The following is a 17,243-nucleotide window of genomic DNA, read 5'->3' as shown; positions in this document are numbered from 1 at the left end:
AGAGTCCCAGGGACCCAGAGTCCCAGGGACCCAGAGACCCAGAGACCCAGAGCCCCAGGGACCCAGAGCCCCAGAGCCCCAGAGCCCCAGAGTCCCAGAGCACCAGAGCCCCAGAGCCCCAGAGTCCCAGGGACCAAGAGTCCCAGGGACCCAGAGACCCAGAGCCCCAGGGACCCAGAGACCCAGAGCCCCAGGGACCCAGAGACCCAGAGCCCCAGGGACCCAGAGCCCCAGAGTCCCAGAGTCCCAGAGTCCCAGAGCCCCAGAGCCCCAGAGCCCCAGAGACCCAGGGACCCAGAGCCCCAGAGTCCCAGAGCCCCAGAGCCCAAGAGCCCCAGGGACCCAGAGACCCAGAGACCCAGAGCCCCAGAGCCCCAGAGTCCCAGAGCCCCAGAGCCCCAGAGACCCAGAGCCCCAGAGCCCCAGGGAACCAGAGCCCCAGAGTCCCAGGGACCCAGAGACCCAGAGACCCAGAGCCCCAGGGACCCAGAGCCCCAGAGCCCCAGGGACCCAGGGACCCAGAGCCCCAGAGCCCCAGAGTCCCAGAGCCCCAGAGTCCCAGGGACCCAGAGACCCAGAGCCCCAGAGCCCCAGAGTCCCAGGGACCCAGAGCCCCAGAGCCCCAGGGACCCAGAGCCCCAGAGCCCCAGAGTCCCAGAGCCCCAGGGACCCAGAGACCCAGAGTCCCAGGGACCCAGAGCCCCAGAGCCCCAGAGCCCCAGGGACCCAGGGACCCAGAGCCCCAGAGCCCCAGAGTCCCAGGGACCCAGAGCCCCAGAGCCCCAGGGACCCAGAGACCCAGAGCCCCAGGGACCCAGAGCCCCAGAGCCCCAGAGTCCCAGGGACCCAGGGACCCAGAGACCCAGAGCCCCAGAGCCCAGGGACCCAGGGACCCAGAGCCCCAGAGCCCCAGAGCCCCAGAGTCCCAGAGCCCCAGAGTCCCAGAGCCCCAGAGTCCCAGAGCCCCAGGGACCCAGAGCCCCAGAGTCCCAGGGACCCAGAGTCCCAGGGACCCAGAGCCCCAGAGCCCCAGAGCCCCAGAGCCCCAGAGCCCCAGAGCCCCAGAGCCCCAGGGACCCAGAGCCCCAGGGACCCAGAGCCCCAGAGTCCCAGGGACCCAGAGACCCAGAGTCCCAGGGACCCAGAGACCCAGAGCCCCAGGGACCCAGAGCCCCAGAGCCCCAGAGTCCCAGGGACCCAGAGACCCAGAGACCCAGAGCCCCAGAGCCCCAGAGCCCCAGGGACCCAGGGACCCAGAGTCCCAGGGACCCAGAGACCCAGAGCCCCAGAGCCCCAGAGCCCCAGAGTCCCAGGGACCCAGAGCCCCAAGGACCCAGGGACCCAGAGCCCCAGGGACCCAGGGACCCAGAGTCCCAGGGACCCAGAGACCCAGGGACCCAGAGTCCCAGAGTCCCAGAGTCCCAGAGTCCCAGGGACCCAGAGCCCCAGGGACCCAGAGACCCAGAGCCCCAGGGACCCAGAGCCCCAGAGCCCCAGAGCCCCAGAGCCCCAGAGCCCCAGAGTCCCAGGGACCCAGGGACCCAGGGACCCAGGGACCCAGAGCCCCAGAGCCCCAGAGCCCCAGGGACCCAGAGTCCCAGGGACCCAGAGACCCAGAGCCCCAGGGACCCAGGGACCCAGGGACCCAGGGACCCAGAGACCCAGAGCCCCAGAGCCCCAGGGACCCAGGGACCCAGGGACCCAGAGACCCAGAGACCCAGAGCCCCAGGGACCCGGCGCACCGGTCGAACCTATCTGGCCCACACTTAAGCCCCCGCCCTCGGACTAAACCAATCAGCCTGCCCCGTCAAAAAAGATGCCCACTGGTAGACCTGGAACCTTAAAATATATTGGAAGTGGGATGGTTGCCCAATCGCTGTATAATATATTGCAAGTTCATCCTGCCCACTGGTGGACCTGGGAGCCAAAACGGCGCGCAATATATTGGAAGTGGGACGGTTGCGCAATCGCTGTACAATATATTGGAAGTGGGATGGTTGCCCAATTGCTGTATAATATATTGCAAGTTCATCCTGCCCACTGGTGGACCTGGGTGCCAAAACGGCGCGCAATATATTGGAAGTGGGACGGTTGAGCAATCGCTGTACAATATATTGGAAGTGGGATGGTTGCCCAATTGCTGTACAATATATTGGAAGTGGGATGGTTGCCCAATTGCTGTATAATATATTGCAAGTTCATCCTGCCCACTGGTGGACCTGGGAGACAAAACGACGCGCAATATATTGGAAGTGGGACGGTTGCGCAATCGCTGTACAATATATTGGAAGTGGGATGGTTGCCCAATTGCTGTACAATACATGGGAAGTGGGATGGTTGTCCAGTTCATTACACCCTCATCCTGGGCCTCTGATTAGGCTTGCCCCGGAGCTTACCACCGGTGCCTACCTCCAGGGGCTTATTCACCCCAACGCCCTGGTCCCCTAACCCGGCATGAATTTCACCAAGGGTCCCCTACCTCCGGGGCTCCCTATCAGCCAATACATTAAGAACACCTCATCCTGGGCCTCTGATAAGGCTTGCCCCGGAGTTTACCACCGGGGCCTACCTCCGGGGCCTAATTAAACCCAACGCCCTGGTTCCCTGAACGGGCCTTATTCAAACAACCTCTCCGCCGCCTAAGCTCCGGAGCTTCCTTTTGGCTCCCAGAGGCCCAGAGGCCCAGGCTCCCAGAGGCCCAGGCTACCAGAGGCCCAGAGGCCCAGAGGCCCAGAGCCCCAGAGGCCCAGAGACCCAGGCTACCAGAGGCCCAGGCTCCCAGAGACCCAGAGGCCCAGAGGCCCAGAGGCCCAGAGTCCCAGAGGCCCAGAGTCCCAGAGACCCAGAGACCCAGGGCCCCAGAGACCCAGAGGCCCAGAGTCCCAGAGACCCAGAGACCCAGAGCCCCGGGGACCCAGAGACCCAGAGCCCCAGAGTCCCAGGGACCCAGAGCCCCAGAGCCCCGGGGACCCAGAGCCCCAGAGCCCCGGGGACCCAGAGCCCCAGAGCCCCAGAGCCCCAGAGGCCCAGAGGCCCAGAGGCCCAGAGGCCCAGAGACCCAGAGGCCCAGAGTCCCAGAGACCCAGAGACCCAGAGACCCAGGGCCCCAGAGACCCAGAGACCCAGAGACCCAGAGCCCCAGGGACCCAGAGACCCAGAGCCCCAGGGACCCAGAGCCCCAGAGCCCCAGAGCCCCAGAGACCCAGAGACCCAGAGCCCCAGAGTCCCAGGGACCCAGAGCCCCAGAGCCCCAGAGCCCCGGGGACCCAGAGCCCCAGAGCCCCGGGGACCCAGAGACCCAGAGCCCCAGAGCCCCGGGGACCCAGAGCCCCAGAGCCCCGGGGACCCAGAGACCCAGAGACCCAGAGGCCCAGAGCCCCAGAGTCCCAGAGTCCCAGGGACCCAGAGCCCCAGAGCCCCGGGGACCCAGAGCCCCAGAGCCCCGGGGACCCAGAGACCCAGAGCCCCAGAGTCCCAGGGACCCAGAGCCCCAGAGCCCCGGGGACCCAGAGACCCAGAGCCCCAGAGTCCCAGGGACCCAGAGCCCCAGAGCCCCGGGGACCCAGAGCCCCAGAGACCCAGAGCCCCAGAGCCCCAGAGCCCCAGAGACCCAGAGACCCAGAGACCCAGGCTCCCAGAGGCCCAGAGGCCCAGAGGCCCAGGCTACCAGAGGCCCAGGCTCCCAGAGGCCCAGAGGCCCAGAGACCCAGGCTACCAGAGGCCCAGGCTCCCAGAGGCCCAGAGGCCCAGGCTACCAGAGGCCCAGAGGCCCAGAGCCCCAGAGACCCAGAGGCCCAGAGACCCAGAGACCCAGAGTCCCAGAGACCCAGAGACCCAGAGTCCCAGAGACCCAGAGACCCAGAGACCCAGGCTACCAGAGGCCCAGAGGCCCAGGCTTCCAGAGGCCCAGAGAAATTTTATTTATATTTGATTTAGACATTTTACGCTCTTTCTGGACCCTTAGACCCTCCCCCAAGCTTTGGGCGGGACTTTAGAGAGGTCAAAGTTGAATGCATCCCATTTGCAATATATATGACACTGTTAAATATATTGGAAGTTGGATGGTGTAGGTTATTCCATTCAGAAAGCCAATCAGAGCCAATCAGAGCCAAGTGACACATACTAAAGGGATGGGCCCAACGTTCTGAACTCCTAGATGGAGCACCAGTGCCCCTAGTGCTGTCCAAATGGCGATTTTGCCGCGGGTATCAAACTGGAAAAAGTTATCACTCAGTGTCCAAATGGTCATGCTTTATACGGCATTATGGATCCATAACCGGCATACAATCCCACTGTGGTCATAAGTGTCCAATGGCAATATATTTGAATGGGCCTTTGTCCAGAAAGTGTATAGTGGGGCTAACTTAAGAGGGTCATAGTTACCCCCGCCGTTTACCCGTGCTTGGGTGAATTTCTTCACTTTGACATTCAGAGCACTGGGCAGGAATCACATTGTGTCAAAACTGTCCAAGAGCCTTCACAATGCTATGTTTTTATTAAACAGTCGGATTCCCCTGGTCCGCAGCAGTTCTAATTCGGCTGTTGGGTGCCGGTCGAGAGAACCGCCTCGGAGCTGCCGCCCCCCCCCGAGGCGAGACTCACACCCGATAGATCCACGAGGCCTCGGCTCGTCGCACCCGGCTCCAGTCACACCGCTCCGGTCCGGTCCTCCCAAGCCCCTACGGCCGGCGACGCATCCGCACACAACTCCCGAGTCTTACCCCCCACGTCCGAATGGGAGAACGGAAGGCCGCGCTCGCGAGTGTGGCTGGGACCCGGCGATGGGCCTCGGAGCCCAGCCGACTTCGGGAAGGAAGGGCCGAAGACGAAACGCGGCGGAGGTTCGTCCCCTAAGGACGCACCCCCGCCGTAGTCCCATCCGCGACCGCCTCCCACCGTCACCGACCGAGTCCCCTAAGCACCGCCGGGAGGGAACCCCGACTTCTTCGCGCGGCTGCGACCCACGCACTTTAACCGACAGACGCAGGAATCAACCCGGGCGCCGTGCGCTTTTGCCCGCATGACCCTCAGGGCAAGGGCGAACCAGAACAGTTCCCCGGAGCCAGGCCGCTCCGGGCCCTCGGCCTACGCTTCAGCTAAAGGGCCCGACCGAGCCCAGCCATTAGAGCCAATCCTTATCCCGAAGTTACGGATCTGTTTTGCCGACTTCCCTTACCTACATTGTTCCAACACGCCAGAGGCTGTTCACCTTGGAGACCTGATGCGGATATTGGTACGGCCTGGGGGGAAATTCACTATACCTCCCCCGGATTTTCAAGGGCCGATGGGGAACGTCCCGGCTGCCTCACAGATGCATGCGGCGCCTTTCAGAGCGTTGAGCCCCTTTCTCGGGACAATCCCATTCCAGGGCGCTCCAGCTCTTTAGCAAGGAGAGAGAATCCTCCCCGGGGTTCCCACCAACGTCTCCGGGTTCGTTTGCGTTACCGCTATGAGAGCGCCTCTCGGCACTCAATCTCCCCGCTCCCAGGTTCGGGGATATTGGCCCGATCCCCTTTCGGTCAGCGAGAGGCAGACGAGACCATCGCCCCAGCATTTCCGAACGGCGTTCGCCTATCCCTTAGGACCGACTAACCCACGGCCAAGCGTTGTCGGCGTGGAACCCTTCTCCACTTCGGCCTTCAAAGATCCCATCTGAATATTTGCTACTACCACCAAGATCTGCACCCGCGGCGGCTCGACCCAGGCTCACGCCAGAGGCTTCAGCGCCACCGCGGCGGCCCTCCTACTCGTCGCGGCGTACGGTCCGTGTTTCAAATTGGGGATTGTGACACCTGCGACGGCCGGGTATGGGCCCGACGCTCCAGCGCCATCCATTTTCAGGGCCAGTTGATTCGGCAGGTGAGTTGTTACACACTCCTTAGCGGATTCCGACTTCCATGGCCACCGCCCCGCTGTCTATATCAACCGACACCTTTCCTGGGGTCTGATGAGCGTCGCGTCGGGCGCCTTAACCCGCGCGTTCGGTTCATCCCGCAGCACCAGTTCTGCTTACCAAAAGTGGCCCACTTGGCACCATCATTCGATGCCCGGCTCCGAGCCTGCGAGCCGGGCCTCTTACCCATTTAAAGTTTGAGAGTAGGACGAGGCCGTTTCGGCCCCGCAGCCTATGATCATTGCTTTACTGGATAAAACTGAGTTTGGTGCCCGCTATCCTGAGGGAAACTTCGGAGGGAACCAGCTACTAGATGGTTCGTTAAGTCTTTCGCCCCTATACCCAGGTCAGACGACCGAATTGAACGTCAGGACCGCTACGGGCCTCCACGCAGGGTTTCCCCTGGCTTCGCCCTGCCCAGGCATAGATCACCATCTTTCGGGTACCACCGCGTATGCTCTTGCTCCACTCTCCACTCGGTGGAGAGCAGGCCAGTGGTGCGCTGTCAACCCACCATGGACGGGGGTGTCTTAGATCCCACCTCAGCCGACACGCGCCGGCCTTCACCTTCGTTGCGCCTCCGGGGTTCAAGCCCTTTGACTCGCATACGCGTTAGACTCCTTGGTCCGTGTTTCAAGACAGGGCGGTCGGGGTCCGAACTTAGCCGCTGACCTTAGGCGTTTGGGTGCTGCGGGCCTGGATCACCCCCCGTATCGCCGTAGCGGGCCTAGCCCGGGGCTGAGGACAGCCCAACCGGCCCGCTTCGACCGAACGATCGGGGGGGGCCCCATCCCCATCCCGAAGGAGGGGAGAACGCGGAAAGGACATTGCTCCGCGGCCCCGGCGTTATCGGCGAAGTCGGAGCGAGGGGCTGTTGCGGAACGCCCGTGTCCGGGGCCGTGTGGGCCCCATCTCCGGACGCACCTACCTTCACCCTCGGGCCCTTCCAAGCCTAACCGGAGCCGGTCGCGACTCACCACCACGCGGGGAAAATACACCTGACGGGTCGAGCCTTCATACGCCCGAGAGGCCCGAAGTCGGGAGGCGAAGCTCAGGGCCGAGCAGGGAGTGGGGTCGCCCCCTCTCTCGCCCGGATGAACTCGCCTCCGAGTCACGGAACCACACGAGCGCGGGCCGTCCGCCCGGCTGAATCCCCTGGGGCGGTCTTCTCGGTCCCCCGACCGTTTACCTCTCAACGGTTTCACGCTCTCTTGAACTCTCTCTTCAAAGTACTGTTTTCAACTTTCCCTCACGGTACTTTGTTCGCTATCGGTCTCGTGCCGGTATTTAGCCTTAGATGGAGTTTACCACCCACTTTGAGCTGCATTCACAAGCAACCCGACTCCGGGAAGCCCGATCTACCCGGCGGGATGCGGGACGATACAGGGCCTTCACCATCTATGGAAGACACTTCCTTGCAAAACTTGGTCCCACGTCCGCACCGAGACTAAACGGACTTCCGTACGCTACATTTCCCGGCCCACCCCGGTCAGGGGAAAGAGGGATTCAGCGCTGGGCTCTTCCCTCTTCGCTCGCCGCTACTAGGGGAATCCTTGTTAGTTTCTTTTCCTCCGCTTACTGATATGCTTAAGTTCAGCGGGTTGTCTCGTCTGATCTGAGGTCGCACTACGAGACTGTTTTGCGGGGCGCGGGGGCGCAAACCCCCCGGCCGCTCGCCGTATTACGGTGCCCACCCTCCGACGGCGGCGGAAAGCCCAGCGGGGAGAGACGATGACGGATTGGACCCGGACCTAATGGCTCTCCCTACGTCCGGAGCTCTCGCCACACGGTGGTTTAAGGACCGAGTCTGGGTTTAGGGAGACGAAGGGCCGTCCGAGGTGGAGGCCCTGCGAACTTCCAGCCGCGGTCTAGGAAGACCGATCGATGGGTAAACCGACCCTCAGACAGGCGTGGCCGCGGGATGGACCCCCGCGGCCGCCATGTGCGTTCGAAATATCGATGATCTGTGTTCTGCATTTCACATTATTTAACGCAGGTTACCGCGTTCTTCATTGATGCACGAGCCAAGTGATCCACCGCTAAGAGTTGTATGAGGTTTGTGCCCGGCCCGTTACAGGCCGGGCGAAGGAAGCCATTCGAACACGAGACAATTTTTGCCAATATTTCAAGCCGGGTGCCTCCCCCCCCAGTGGAGGGGGAAGGTCATTGAACCTGGGCGTCACCACCGGACCGAGTTACGGCCCGGGACGATCGCCCGAGTAGGTGCCCGAGACTTACGTGGTTTAGGAGACCGGGTCTAGGCCCCGCCGTTCCCGGCGAGGCCCAGGGTTTGGTTCGCTGCGTTACGGGTCCCGGTCTAAGGCATTCAGGCGTGCGCTCAAAGCCACGCTCTCCACCCCGGAGGGTATGAGCGAGGCCCGGTGGTACGCTCCTAAGTCCCCGCTTAGGGGAAGCGCTGGGTAGATCCCACCTAGTCCGGACCCCTACGGAAACCTTGTTACGACTTTTACTCCCTCTAGATGCCCAAGTTCGATCAACTTCCCACCTCAACGAGGCAACCCCCCGGTAAAGGGGCACCTCGGAGATGGTCCGAGGACCTCACCAGGCCATCCAATCGGTAGTAGCGACGGGCGGTGTGTACAAAGGGCAGGGACTTAATCGACGCGGGCTGGTGACCCGCGACTACTTGGAATTCCTCGTTCAAGGGGAAAAGTTGCAATCCCCTATCCCCAGCGGGGAAGGCGTTCATAGGATTGCCCAGGCCTTTCGGCATAGGATGGATGCACATGCTGAACCAGCCAGTGTAACTCACGTGCGGCCCCGGGCGTCTAAGGGCATCACAGACCTGTTATGGCCCCGAATCTCATACGGCTTTGCCTTGCCCCGGATCGCTCTAAGAAGTTCGGCCACCGACCGCCGAACCCTCGGGCCGCCTGCCCCCACAGGGACACAAGGGAGGGCCGTGTAACTTTTTAAGGCACAGGGTCTCGTCCGTTATCGGAGTTAACCAGACGAATCGCTCCACGAACTCCCAACGGCCATGCACCACCACCCACAGAATCAAGAAAGAGCCATCAATCTGTCAATCCTTACCGTGTCCGGGCCGGGTGAGATTCCCCGTGTTGAGTCAAATTAAGCCGCAAGCTCCACTCCTGGTGGTGCCCTTCCGTCAATTCCTTTAAGTTTCAGCTTTGCAACCATACTCCCCCCAGAGCCCAAAGACTCGTGGTTTCCCTCACGCTGCCCGGCCGGTCGTGGTCGCTAGCCTCACGCCGCCGGATCGCGGGTCGGCATAGTTTACGGTCGGAACTACGACGGTACCTGATCGTCTTCGCTCCCCCGACTTTCGTTCTTGATTAATGAAAACATTCTTGGCAAATGCCTTCGCTTTCGTTCGTCCCACACCGGTCAACGAATTTCACCTCTGTCGGTGTGGTACGAATGCCCCCGGCCGTCCCTCTTAATCATTGCCCTCGGTCCTTAAAACCCACGAAATAGGACCGTGGAAGCCCCGGAGCCCCACTCCGGAACGACCAGCCGTACCGAAAGAGAGACCCCGAAGCCCCGTGGAGGGCCCTATTCCATTATTCCTAGCTCAGTCAGACATGGCACGTGTCGGCCTGCTTTGAGCACTCTGCTTTATTCAAAGTAAACGCTCCGGACCCTCCAACCCACCGTGCACCGCAGTGAAGTACCCAGCTAAGGGCTTCTCCACGGCCGGCGAGCAGAGGACACCGGCGGGTAGGGACCAGGTCCCAACATCCACCCAGAGACAGGGGGTCACCCCCGAAGGAGCTTCCCACCCATCCGGACAGTACAGGGGATCCGAGACCCGTCCCCATATCCAACTACGAGCTTTTTAACTGCAGCAACTTTAGCATACGCTATTGGAGCTGGAATTACCGCGGCTGCTGGCACCAGACTTGCCCTCCAATGGGTCATCACTCACGGATGTAGATTGAGTTCATTTCGATTACGCTCCACAGGATCATAGGACCCGCATCGATATTTTTCGTCACTACCTCCCCGTGTTGGGAATGGGTAATTTGCGCGCCTGCTGCCTTCCTTGGAAGTGGTAGCCGTTTCTCAGGCTCCCTCTCCGGAATCGAACCCAGATGAGGTCGGCATAGGTTTACGGTTCGCCCCCGGAGCCTACAGAAGTCTGCGTTTGAGAAGACGAAGGGTCGATCCGTAGGCCGACCCTGCGAACTTCCAGCCGCGGCCTGTGGAAGGCCGATTCGTGTCACCTCTAATGCGCTCTTTGCCTCCGGCCGTTTCCAGCCGGGGGCCCGGTGGTGCGCTCCCACGTCCCGCTCAAAGGAGGGGAAAAGGTCGGGAGATCCCACGGACCGGCGGATAACCGCCGGCCAACGCCTCGGGGGTTACGCGGCCCCGTCAACTCGCGCGCGGGCAAATTCATGGGTTTAAAAAGGGGGGACTCCTCATACGTTCAACCCCCCGGTGCCCAGGGAAGTTGACCCTCCCCCGGGCAGGCATATCGAACGAATCATCGGTTGGAATATGACTCTTTCGGGACGGGGGAAACCCCTCATACGCTCGACCCCCCATGCCCAGGAATGTTTTACCTTCCCAGGCATACATCGAATGGATCATCGGGGTGGAAACGGGCTTAACCGGTTTAACACAATCGACGGGGCGGCCCGTTCCACCCGCCCCACAAGTGGGCAGATGGTCGGTGGCCTATAGACCCACAGGCCGTCCCAATACCACCGTGATACGAGATCCAGGGTTGGGATTCGACCTTAAAGGTACCCGGTGGAAACCACTCGGATTTATGACATTGCCGTCACAGGCAGGCCCCACGGACCTTGGGGACCACTCCCCACCGCTCTGCCCGGCACCTGGCTCGGAAACCGGGACTAATTTTGGCAGTAATACGCTATCGGTCTTTGTGATCTCACTGGTTCCATACACCCATTGGGCGCCGTCGAACGCGACAGAGAGCGAGCAACGGCCCTTAACCCTAAGCCCTTAACCCTAAGCCCTTAACCCTGGGGTCCATTAAAAAATTAGGCAGGAAAAAGTTGAGAGCAGAAGGGCGAACACTAGAGGGCAACAGAACGAGAGCAAACACTAGGGGGCGAAAGAACAAAAGCAAACATTAGGGGGCAAAAGAACGAGCGCAAAAAAACAAAGGCAAACACTAGAGGGCAAAAGAACGAGAGCGAAAAAGCAAAGGCGAACACTAGGGGGCAAAAGAACAAGAGCAAAAAAACAAAGGCGAACACTAGAGGGCAAAAGAACGAGAGCGAACACTAGAGGGCAAAAGAACAAGAGCAAACACTAGAGGGCAAAAGAACAAGAGCGAAAAAACAAAGGCGAACACTAGAGAGCAATAGAACGAGAGCAAACACTAGAGGGCAAAAGAACGAGAGCGAACACTAGGGGGCAAAAGAACGAGGGCGAAAAAATAAAGGCGAACACTAGAGGGCAAAAGAACAAGAGCAAACACAGAGGGTTAAGGGAGCAAAGCTCAATACAAAAGGGCTAGGGCCAAGGGAGCAAAGCTCAATACAAAAGGGCTAAGGCCAAGGGAGCAAAGCTCAGTACAAAAGGGCTAGGGCCAAGGGAGCAAAGCTCAGTACAAAAGGGCTAGGGCCAAGGGAGCAAAGCTCAATACAAAAGGGCTAGGGAAAAAGGTTTAGGGGAGCAAAGCTCAATACAAAAGGGTTAGGGAAAAAGGGCCAAGGGAGCAAAACTCAATACAAAAGGGCTAGGGCCAAAGGGTCAAGGGAGCGAAGCTCAATACAAAAGGGCTAGGGAAAAAGGGTTAAGGGAGCAAAGCTCAATACAAAAGGGTTAGGGAAAAAGGGTTAAGGGAGCAAAGCTTAGAAAAACAGGCCTTTACCTGACCCTTTGGGCCTAACTCTTTTGTATTAAGTATCTAAGTACTCTTCTTCATTTTAATGCTACAGACACCAGATTTCGAATGAGTATACCTGACTCCATTCTGACCACTCGTGAAATAATGAACCGATCAAAGTTAACCCTTTGTAGTCTAAGGAAATTTTAGCAATTTTCAGAAATTTGCCTTTAAAGTACTTGTATTATATCACCCACATGTTTTATATCAAAACGTTCAGAATGATCTCAGCTGACGTACAGCATTTTACGAAGAGATAATCTGTCTCTAACCCTGAAAAACTTAGATCCGATTTAAAAAAAAAAAAAAAAAAAAAACTGTACTCATGTCCGTTTCTAATAAAACAAGCACTAAGTTAAACTTTTTTTTTTTTAATTCAACTTGAGAATGCTATATGACAACAACAATAAACCCATTGTATTACCTATCCTATCAGTCCTCAGGACCCAATCATATTGCCCCTAACACACTAACCTCTTAAGGTGGAATTGCATAGTTCCACCTTAAACGCCCCATAGAAACCCATTATATTACCAACCCACGCTCGGAAAGCAACACTGCATTCTTTCAAAAAATTACAAAAATTTAAACAAACATTACAAGACCATGACAATACTACTGTTGTTTAGAGCATGCAGTGACGAGTTCAGGGATACCAAATTGAAGCAGATCGGACTTTTTGATCAAGAGTTATTGAAGAAAATAGACACCCAATAAGAATCGGCCAATGCAAATAAACAGCCAATAGGGATGCAGCATTTATGCATGCCAATAAGCCTCCAAAAATTAGCATGCCACTAGTCGTTTTAACCGCATACCTAACCCTAAGCCCCCGGGCTTACACTTAACCCTAACCCTAAGCCCAGTTTGAAGGGAGGTAGAAGGCTAGTAAGCTAAAAGCCTAAAGGGAAGTATTTATCTGAGCTGAGGGAAGGGTTAGCTGAAGGTAAGGTGTAGGCTTAAGTGGAAGGGTGAAGTGCTAGTGACCTGAATGCCTAAGGGGAACAAAGAGCTACTAAGCTAAAAATCTAAGGGAAAGTGTTTAGCTAGAGGGGGAAGTGTATAGGCTCAAGAGATAATGTTTAGCTGAGAGGAGGGTGTAGGCCCTAGAGGAAAGGTGAAGTGCTAGTGAGCTGAAGACATGAGGGAAAGTGTTTAGCTGAGGGGGAGTGTGTAGGCCCAAGGGAAAGTGTGTAGCTGAGGGGGAGTGTGTAGGCCCAAGGGAAAGTGTGTAGCTGAGGGGGAGTGTGTAGGCCCAAGGGAAAGTGTGTAGCTGAGGGGAGTGTGTAGGCCCAAGGGAAAGTGTTTAGCTGAGGGGAGTGTGTAGGCTCAAGGGAAAGTGTTTAGCTGAGGGGAGTATGTAGGCTCAAGGGGAAGGGTGTAGCTGAGGGGAGTGTGTAGGCCCAAGGGAAAGTGTGTAGGCCCAAGAGGAAGGGCTAAGTGCTAGTGAGCTGAAAACATGAGGGAAAGTGTTTAGCTGAGGGGAGTGTGTAGGCCCAAGAGAGTGTGTAGGCCCAAGGGAAAGTGTTTAGCTGAGGGGAGTGTGTAGGCCCAAGGGAAAGTGTTTATCTGAGGGGAGTGTGTAGGCCCAAGAGAGTGTGTAGGCTCAAGGGAAAGTGTTTAGCTGAGGGGAGTGTTTAGGCCCAAGGGAAAGTGTATAGGCCCAAGAGGAAGGGCTAAGTGCTAGTGAGCTGAAGACATGAGGGAAAGTGTTTAGCTGAGGGGAGTGTGTAGGCCCAAGAGAGTGTGTAGGCTCAAGGGAAAGTGTTTAGCTGAGGGGAGTGTTTAGGCCCAAGGGAAAGTGTATAGGCCCAAGAGGAAGGGCTAAGTGTTAGTGAGCTGAAGACATGAGGGAAAGTGTTTAGCTGAGGGGAGTGTGTAGGCTCAAGGGAAAGTGTTTAGCTGAGGGGAGTGTGTAGGCCCAAGGGAAAGGTGTAGGCTCAAAGGAAAGTGTTTAGCTGAGGGGGAAGTGTGTAGTCCCGAGGGAAAGTGTTTAGCTGAGAGGAGCGTATAGGCTCAAGGGAAAGTGTTTAGCTGAGAGGAGCGTATAGGCTCAAGGGAAAGTGTTTAGCTGAGGGGGAAGGGTGTAGGCTCAAGGGAAAGTGTTTTGCTGAGGGGGAAGGGTGTATGCTGAAGGGAAAGGTGTAGGCTCAAGGGAAAGTGTCTAGCTGAGGGGGAAGAGTGTAGGCCCAAGGGAAAGTGTTTAGCTGAGAGGAAGGTATACGCTCAAGGGAAAGTGTCTAGCTGAGGGGGAAGGGTGTAGGCCCAAGAGGAAGGGCTAAGTGCTAGTGAGCTGAAGACATGAGGGAAAGTGTTTAGCTGAGGGGGAAGGGTGTAGGCCCAAGGGAAAGTGTTTAGCTGAGGGGAGTATGTAGGCTCAAGGGAAAGTGTTTAGCTGAGAGGAGGGTATACGCTCAAGGGAAAGTGTCTAGCTGAGGGGGAAGGGTGTAGGCCCAAGAGGAAGGGCTAAGTGCTAGTGAGCTGAAGACATGAGGGAAAGTGTTTAGCTGAGGGGGAAGGGTGTAGGCCCAAGGGAAAGTGTTTAGCTGAGGGGAGTATGTAGGCTCAAGGGAAAGTGTTTAGCTGAGAGGAGGGTATACGCTCAAGGGAAAGTGTCTAGCTGAGGGGGAAGGGTGTAGGCCCAAGAGGAAGGGCTGAGTGCTAGTGAGCTGAAGACATGAGGGAAAGTGTTTAGCTGAGGGGGAAGGGTGTAGGCCCAAGGGAAAGTGTTTAGCTGAGGGGAGTATGTAGGCTCAAGGGAAAGTGTTTAGCTGAGAGGAGGGTATACGCTCAAGGGAAAGTGTCTAGCTGAGGGGGAAGGGTGTAGGCCCAAGAGGAAGGGCTAAGTGCTAGTGAGCTGAAGACATGAGGGAAAGTGTTTAGCTGAGGGGGAAGGGTGTAGGCCCAAGGGAAAGTGTTTAGCTGAGGGGAGTATGTAGGCTCAAGGGAAAGTGTTTAGCTGAGAGGAGGGTATACGCTCAAGGGAAAGTGTCTAGCTGAGGGGGAAGGGTGTAGGCCCAAGAGGAAGGGCTGAGTGCTAGTGAGCTGAAGACATGAGGGAAAGTGTTTAGCTGAGGGGGAAGGGTGTAGGCCCAAGGGAAAGTGTTTAGCTGAGGGGAGTATGTAGGCTCAAAGGAAAGTGTTTAGCTGATAGGAGGGTGTAGGCCCAAGTGAAAGTGTGTAGGCCCAAGAGGAAGGGCTAAGTGCTAGTGAGCTGAAGACATGAGGGAAAGTGTTTAGCTGATAGGAGGGTATAGGCTCAAGGGAAAGTGTTTAGCTGAGGGGGAAGGGTGTAGGCTCAAGGGAAAGTGTTTAGCTGAGGGGAGTGTGTAGGCCCAAGAGAAAGTGTTTAGCTGAGGGGAGTGTGTAGACTCAAGGGAAAGTGTTTAGCTGAGGGGAGTGTGTAGGCCCAAGGGAAAGTGTTTAGCTGAGGGGAGTGTGTAGGCCCAAGGAAAGTGTTTAGCTGAGGGGAGTGTGTAGGCCCAAGGGAAAGTGTTTAGCTGAGGGGAGTGTGTAGGCCCAAGGGAAAGTGTTTAGCTGAGAGGAGTGTGTAGGCTCAAGGGAAAGTGTTTAGCTGAGGGGAGTGTGTAGGCCCAAGGGAAAGTGTTTAGCTGAGGGGAGTGTGTAGGCCCAAGGGAAAGTGTTTAGCTGAGGGGGAAGTGTGTAGGCTCAAGGGAAAGTGTTTAGCTGAGGGGGAAGTGTGTAGTCTCAAGGGAAAGTGTTTAGCTGAGGGGAGTGTGTAGGCCCAAGGGAAAGTGTGTAGCTAAGGGGAGTGTGTAGTCTCAAGCGAAAGTGTGTAGGCCCAAGAGGAAGGACTAAGTGCTAGTGAGCTGAAGACATGAGGGAAAGTGTTTAGCTGAGGGGGAAGTGTGTAGGCCCAAGGGAAAGTGTTTAGCTGAGGGGAGTGTGTAGGCTCAAGGGAAAGTGTTTAGCTGAGGGGAGTGTGTAGGCTCAAGGGAAAGTGTTTAGCTGAGAGGAGTGTGTAGGCTCAAGGGAAAGTGTTTAGCTGAGAGGAGTGTGTACGCTCAAGGGAAAGTGTTTAGCTGATGGGGAAGGGTGTATGCTGAAGGGAAAGGTGTATGCTCAAGGGAAAGTGTTTAGCTGATGGGGAAGTGTGTAGTCCCAAGGGAAAGTGTGTAGCTGATGGGGAAGTGTGTACGCTCAAGGGAAAGTGTGTAGCTGATGGGGAAGTGTGTACGCTCAAGGGAAAGTGTGTAGCTGAGGGGAGTGTGTACGCTCAAGGGAAAGTGTTTAGCTGATGGGGAAGGGTGTAGTCCCAAGGGAAAGTGTTTAGCTGAAGGGGAAGGGTGTAGTCCCAAGGGAAAGTGTTTAGCTGAAGGGGAAGGGTGTAGTCCCAAGGGAAAGTGTTTAGCTGAAGGGGGAAGGGTGTAGTCCCAAGGGAAAGTGTTTAGCTGAAGGGGGAAGGGTGTATGCTGAAGGGAATGGTGTAGTCCCAAGGGAAAGTGTTTAGCTGAGGGGGAAGGGTGTAGTCCCAAGGGAAAGTGTGTAGCTGAGGGGAGTGTGTACGCTCAAGGGAAAGTGTTTAGCTGATGGGGAAGTGTGTAGTCCCAAGGGAAAGTGTGTAGCTGATGGGGAAGTGTGTAGTCCCAAGGGAAAGTGTGTAGCTGATGGGGAAGTGTGTAGTCCCAAGGGAAATTGTGTAGCTGAGGGGAGTGTGTAGGCTCAAGGGAAAGTGTGTAGCTGAGGGGAGTGTGTAAGCCCAAGGGAAAGTTTGTAGCTGAGGTGAGTGTGTAGTCCCAAGGGAAAGTGTTTAGCTGAGGGGGAAGGGTGTAAGCCCAAGGGAAACTGTTTAGCTGAGGGGGAGGGTGTAGGCCCAAGGGAAACTGTTTAGCTGAGGGGGAGGGTGTAGGCCCAAGGGAAAGTGTTTAGCTGAGGGGGAAGGTGTAGGCCCAAGGGAAAGTGTGTAGCTGAGGGGAGTGTGTAGGCCCAAGGGAAAGTGTTTAGCTGAGGGGGAAGGGTGTAGTCCCAAGGGAAAGTGTTTAGCTGAGGGGGAAGGGTGTAGTCCCAAGGGAAAGTGTTTAGCTGAAGGGGGAAGGGTGTAGTCCCAAGGGAAAGTGTTTAGCTGAAGGGGGAAGGGTGTATGCTGAAGGGAATGGTGTAGTCTCAAGGGAAATTGTTTAGCTGAGGGGGAAGGGTGTAGTCCCAAGGGAAAGTGTTTAGCTGAGGGGGAAGGGTGTAGTCCCAAGGGAAAGTGTTTAGCTGAAGGGGGAAGGGTGTAGTCCCAAGGGAATGTGTTTAGCTGAAGGGGTAAGGGTGTAGTCCCAAGGGAAAGTGTTTAGCTGAAGGGGGAAGGGTGTATGCTGAAGGGAAAGGTGTAGGCTCAAGGGAAAGTGTTTAGCTGAGGGGGGAAGGGTGCATGCTCCAGGGAAAGGTGTAGGCTCAAGGGAAAGTGTTTAGCTGAGGGGGGAAGGGTGTAGGCCCAAGGGAAAGTGTGTAGTCCCAAGGGAAAGTGTTTAGCTGAGGGGGAAGGGTGTAGTCCCAAGG

At 57.1% G+C, this 17,243-nt stretch overlaps 1 non-coding gene and 1 pseudogene across 1 annotated transcript; both read right to left on the bottom strand.

Moving 5' to 3' along the window:
- Nucleotides 1-7,517, bottom strand: part of LOC136679872 (28S ribosomal RNA) — an 11,014-nt pseudogene extending 3,497 nt beyond the window's left edge.
- A 270-nt stretch (nt 7,518-7,787) lies between these two features.
- On the bottom strand, nt 7,788-7,941 carry LOC136679842 (5.8S ribosomal RNA). Its single transcript, XR_010796625.1, has one exon. It is a non-coding gene; the product is annotated as a 5.8S ribosomal RNA (ribosomal RNA).
- Between the last annotated feature and the right edge of the window lie 9,302 nt (nt 7,942-17,243).

Source organism: Hoplias malabaricus, chromosome Y (genome assembly GCF_029633855.1).
Source record: "Hoplias malabaricus isolate fHopMal1 chromosome Y, fHopMal1.hap1, whole genome shotgun sequence".
NCBI lineage: Eukaryota > Metazoa > Chordata > Actinopteri > Characiformes > Erythrinidae > Hoplias > Hoplias malabaricus.
Note: the sequence above shows the minus strand (reverse complement) of the source record. Positions and strands in the feature narration are given on the sequence as shown.